The 6,170-nt window shown below is 31.8% G+C and overlaps 1 long non-coding RNA gene across 3 annotated transcripts; it reads left to right on the top strand.

Annotated features, from left to right (window-relative positions):
• Positions 1-275: 275 nt before the first annotated feature.
• LOC138713608 (uncharacterized) lies at positions 276-4,944 on the top strand. Of its 3 annotated transcripts, none has more exons than XR_011335945.1 (5): positions 276-389; positions 490-740; positions 1,006-1,128; positions 1,355-1,562; positions 1,911-4,942. It is a non-coding gene; the product is annotated as an uncharacterized lncRNA (long non-coding RNA). The 3 variants fall into 3 exon arrangements; XR_011335944.1 differs by having other exon boundaries at positions 1,003-1,128; XR_011335943.1 differs by having other exon boundaries at positions 490-1,128; positions 1,911-4,944.
• The last annotated feature ends 1,226 nt before the right edge of the window (positions 4,945-6,170 follow it).

The following is a 6,170-nucleotide window of genomic DNA, read 5'->3' as shown; positions in this document are numbered from 1 at the left end:
ATTTTACACTATTTACAAAGCACATCACTTCATATCAACTATAATAATATTTACAAGACATAAAATTTCATATTGTTATCACAACAATTTACATCACTTTCACAGTGTTCACAAAAAACACCCGAGACAAAACACAGCACAAGCAGACCACCATTGTGTTTACCGCGGTTTTTACCAATTTAATGGCGGCGTAAACATGCGCAGACTGGTTTCAATTTTGGACAGCACACCAGCGCTCCGTGTGAGTCTAGTATACTATATAACGTCTTTGAAGGGGACCCCACTTGTGACACCAGGAAAACATAGACTACGTAAACATCCAGTGACTGATGCTGATGATTTTACGAAAGATGCAATTGCGAGATTTATTTATGACAAGTTACATAAAGGTAGGGAAGTTACAGGAATTATTGTGTTGATTTATGCAATGTAATTCTGATATTAGTCATATGTATAAAAATATGGCATAATTTTCATTTACTGTTACAGGGGAAGTACTAACAGCAGCAAAAGTTCTGGAACATATGAATGATGATTATGAAACATATTTATTTAGAGTATCCTTATCATCGGTGAAAAAAATTTTGAAAGAGATGAAATTTCTATGGAGCAAAGGGGATCCTTATACACATGTACGAGAAAGTGATGTTATTCGTTTTTAAGAGAATAAATAAGAAATGTGGAGCGCGAGAAACCTAAACCCGTAGTATTCTTGGATGAGACTTGGATTTTTATGAATGGTAAATTTCAATGTATTGTGAGACATTGAGTGATTGAATTTTTTACTAACAAATAGGTTAACACTTATGTGGAATATGAAATTGCAATTAATATAGGCTACTAGTAATGAATTCAGGTGGGAACAACATGTTTTGCAATTAATAGTTTCATATTATAACTAGAGGCTAGTTATAAAATTCTTGAACGGTTTTCCTGTCTTTAAAATTTTTGTGTCTCTTAGAGTGTCAATGTGAATTGCTTTTCTCTCTCTGTTTTTTTAAGTAGGATCACCCACTTATTCATGAAATAAACCAGGTGAAGTTTCCAGTGACATGAATGGTGTTATTCGTAGACCAACAAATGAGGGTGGAAGATTAGATGCCAGAACGAAAGGTGGATTTATACTCGGTAAGTTATATTGATTTATATTTTACATAAATTTGGCAAGAGTAATTTTTTAAATCAGGGTACAAAAATATAAAAATTGGTGACTAAATAAAAACGTGGGAAAGCCTTTCACCAAAGAGGATCTCATGTCATGTCAGGTTATGTTATGTTATGTTTTATTTTCTTTATTTAAATGCTGTGAATTCATGTGACGTAATTATATGCCCAGGTATAATTTTTATTGCAGGTGCTGATTTAATTTTTTCATGCAATTGAAAGAAAAGTCAGGACTACCATAGTGCTATGAATAGCCCTGTAGTTGAGAAGTGGGTGCAAACACAGTTGTTAACCTGAGAACATTAGGGCAATGCGTTATTGTCATGGATAGTGCTGCATATCATAGCAGACTTGTGAAAAATCAGCCAACAACAAAATGGAGGAAAGAACAGCTACTGGTGATTGCAACTGAATATAATAGATTTGTTGTACTAAATGATAAGAGTTGATGGTGTGAAATCACCTTTTGATATTACATTGCAATATTAATTTCCATACTTTACAGTCATTATTATTATTATTATTATTATTATTATTATTATTATTATTATCGTTATTATCATTAGTATCATTACTACTACTACTACTACTACTACTACTACTACTACTACTACTACTACTACTACTACTACTACTACTACTACTACTACTACTACTACTACTACTACTACTACTACTACTATTGCAACCGTTTCTCTTATTTCTCATAATTAGGCATACTTATAGATGCTACTTTTTTCTTTCAGGTGAAATTGAATCTACATAAGAATCCTAAAACAACAGAGCCTTGCCAATTACTGTTCTGAAGCGGCCTTGTCTTATGTGTTGTGTCTATATACTATTAATTCTTTCAGTTTTTTTTCCCCCTTTAATGTAATGAAGTTGTTGGTTGATTGATACCAAGTGTTCAGCAGTTGATGTCATTTGTTATCTTGCACTCCAATATTTAACCAGATGATTGAAAGCTGTGTAAAGTTAAACAGTCAAGACAGTGATCCATATCTTCATTGAGATTTCAGAAATGGCATGGGGAGATTCTGAAATATCAGTTCTTTGTAAATATTTGAGACAATCATGACCTGTGATAATATGAGTACTGCCACTGTAGATTTTCATAGAAGTTCAGTTATTAAATTAGGTGTATTATTTTTACTATGTATTGTACTATATTTTTGTTTCGCTTAATTGATGAATTATATATGCTGTAAATTGAATAGTAGACTGTAGGCCTATAGCTTAACTGATGAATTGTATGTGCTGTAAATTAAATAGTAGGCTGTATACCACAAGTGATGAATTGTTTATGCTTGTAATGTGAAGTAATTTGCATGATATTTATTATCAATTTCTGTATATTTCAACTGATTGAATTGTTTATACTTTTAAATTGAATTAACTTGTTTGCTATGTATTATATTTTATAGCTTAACTGATGAATAATTGTTTAGGTTTGTCAATTTAATAATCTGAGTGCCATGTACTTCATATTTTTAGTGGAGCCACCAATGTAGCTTAGTCGTAAACTCGTTGGCCTGCAAATTCAGAGCTGCACTCGAGGGTAGTTTGGATCCCCCATTTGGTCTGATTAGTTGGTTTCTTCTGAGGATTTTCCTCCATCGTGGAGTGGATGCCGGATGGCCTATTGCAATTTTTTCATTTGCTTTAGAATCATTCCGATTTTTGTTACCACATTGTCATGTTCTGATCTTGTTATTCTTTTAACAGTGTGGTAAGATGCAGGTATAGATAACCTTACAGTAATTTTGCTACCTTTCAGCTACCTCATTACCTCCCACTCCATAAAGTTCATGGATCCACTGAAGTACCAGTCGTCGATGTAATTCGACCATTTTGCTTAAAATATTAAAACACTGTAAAATATTGAGATTTCATGCTGTTACGTCCAATACTGCAGCAAGAATATCTGATTTTAAATCTGATAGTATGACAGCCTTCTCAGATTTATGAAGTCGATACTGGAGATTTTGTAAGCTTAAAAGTGTATCTAAATTTTCACTATCAAAATTAGTCAGTGTTTGAAGTTAGTTAGTTAGTTAGTTAGTTAGTTAGTTAGTTAGTTAGTTAGTTAGTGGCGTTTAAAAAGGGCGCGTCAGCTACTATGGCTATTTGCGCCCTTATCTAATATCTTTCACTAAACACAAACAATACAATAACCAGAATGTTTAAAAAACTAAAAAGCGTTGTCACGGTTAAAATGGGGCAAACAAGTGTTTGAATATAATTCCCTGTAAAAGGGAATATACTGGTATTGTACTACAACACCACTACATCTATGGCTTGGTAAACAGGATCCATCTATAAAAAAATACTGTATGTAGTCACTCACTGACCAGATCATTTATCGTTTCTAATGATTTTTAAAATGTCTGGAGAAGTATCACATTTCTTAACATCATCTGTTAAAGTTAACTTATATACTATTCATTTTGAAATAACTTGGGATTGTGTTTTATTAGTAAAGTTTCCCTTAATTGAGCAAGTTTGAGTTCTCCAAGTAGAGTCAAAAAGTCTGTTGGGATTTTGGCTCTGTTTATTAATATTTGTGGACTGTGATTTTTTGTTCTAGAGAACCATATTATCTGCAAATGATGAGATTATCATAAGATCTATTTCTTTAGTTAGACCATCGACATTAATATTGGAAAATGTATTCCTGAAAACAACAATGTGGGAAGCCCAGATGAATCTGTGTCTATTTACATATTTGTGACAATGAATCAAATAATCAAGTCACAGGCCCAGTGTAACACTTTATCATGGACACCCTAAGTTTGCAATTTCTTAAGTGATTTATATCTACAGAGCCATATGATCCTTGAAAATAAATTAAAATTGTTAAGGTGTTTTGTTTTCTGTTTAAAATATCTTTAATATCTTGACTAAAATTTAAAATCTGTCCATTTGTTGAATGCAATTCTCTAAAGTCAACTCAATAAGATGAAAGTTAGTTACTAGATTCCAGGAACCAATTCAATCTATGAAATCATCTCTTCCATAATTTTGGCTATCATACTAGTAAGTGGTATCTGTCGATAACTCGAAAAGATATTAGTTGAATAATTGCTTTTCAAAATTGATGTTATGATAGATTTTCTCCAGACAGATATTGTATTTCAGATGAGATTACAAGATAAAAGTAGTGAGTTTGCTTGTTTGCCAACATGTTTAAGAAAATCAGCATGTGTATTGTCTGGACTTGGAGATGTTTTGGGTCTTATGTTATTAAATTAATAGTAATATTCAGTTCTTGATTAAATATTGTTATATAAAGTAGATTGTAGATTTAATATTTCTTTCAGTTTTTCCTTAATAGTCTGACGTACACAGATAAAACTAACAACCACACCACCAACTAATCTAATAGAAATTAAAATATAATTAAATGTAGAAAAAGTAATTAAAATTATAAATACACGTAATAAACCATAACCCCCTAATTTCAACAATATACTATTTTATTCCCTTTTACAGCTTGTAGATAATTATTAATTATAGTTATTACTTATTAGCATAATATTTATTGAACTTATTGGCTATTTCACTTCGTTTGAAAGATGTTATTGTGTACAAAAAGCATTTTTTGATGATCGTTTCATGCTGTATGTTGTGTATAAATCTATGATTTCTGGCCATCTGTTCTGTGTAATCCATCTTTTGTATAGAATTAATAAAATACTCTTTTGGTAGTAATTGTTTTATTAATTGAGTATTTAATTTTCACCAGCTCACATTTCTTGAATCATTTGTTTTTTCTTATTTAAATTTAGGACACGAGAGCCAAAAAGAGACTTCACAGTTATGTATCATAAATTTTTTCAATGACAGACGTGGCGTTGCAGAAATAATAAGTGTAAGTGTAACATTATTAAGCAATTTACAAACAAATGAAATCTTTAAAAAGGTATCTAGAAGTGAAATTACTTATGGCTTTTAAGGACCAAAATTATTTTTGTAAGTTGATTTATTATTATTTCAGTTTTAGCCTAGTTGTATTATCCATTTCCTTACTAATTTCAAAAGATAATCAGAAGTTCATTCGAATTCTAACCAAAAGTCAATTGGTTATTAATTTATCTACCTTTAGGAAGTACAGTATATGTACGCTGGAATCTTTGAAGTGAAGTGAAAATAATTTAATTTGTCTTGGAACAGATTTGATTCTTGAATATTATATACTATACTTTGTTGTATATTTACGTATAGTAACCTATTAATGCTAATACTAATAATAATGTAAAGGAATAAAAGAATAGAACATAGCAATACATTTCTCATTATTATTGAAACTATTTAGAATAACCTTCCAACATTAAGGTAAAGTACGGTGAGTAAAGAAGTCATTCAGTACATAGGATCGTGATTTTACTACATGTGGTGATATCTGGTAACAGTTGGCAACACTGACAAGGCGGAAATATTTGCTGTTTGGGAACTGAACTTACGTGATCCTCACTATAATTGTCAAACATCTGTGTCACTGTATTTTATATTCACTCATGTATTTTAGTTAATATTTTATTTTCTAGTGTGTACAGTTTGGGGGGTGCAGGTATAAAATGTAACAGCTTCCGGTCTGTCACTGACGGACTCAGGGCAAGTAGAAGGGGAAAGAATGAAATGTTGTTTAGAAGAAGATGAGGAAAAGGGGAAGGAAAGAGGAACAAAAATCATACAAAGACTGCTAGGAGAACGAGGTTAACACAAGGTGGACAAGGGGAAGACAAAGATAACAAAGGGAAGACAGGGAGAATAAATGGAATAAAAGAGGAAAAAGGGATGCCAAGGAGAATATTGAGGAAACAAGGAGAAAAAAGGGGCAGACAAGGGCAACAAGTGGAAGGCAAATAGAAGAAGGGAAAGACAAAGAAAGCAAGAGGAAGGAAAGAATAAGGTGAACACAAGGAGGATGAGAGTAAAGGGATAGAGAAAAAGGTGAGGACAAGGAGATGAAAAGAATAACAAGAAGAATTAGAGGAACAGAAGGA

This window comes from Periplaneta americana, chromosome 14 (assembly GCF_040183065.1).
Source record: "Periplaneta americana isolate PAMFEO1 chromosome 14, P.americana_PAMFEO1_priV1, whole genome shotgun sequence".
NCBI lineage: Eukaryota > Metazoa > Arthropoda > Insecta > Blattodea > Blattidae > Periplaneta > Periplaneta americana.
This window is presented reverse-complemented; position numbering and strand designations above follow the sequence as displayed.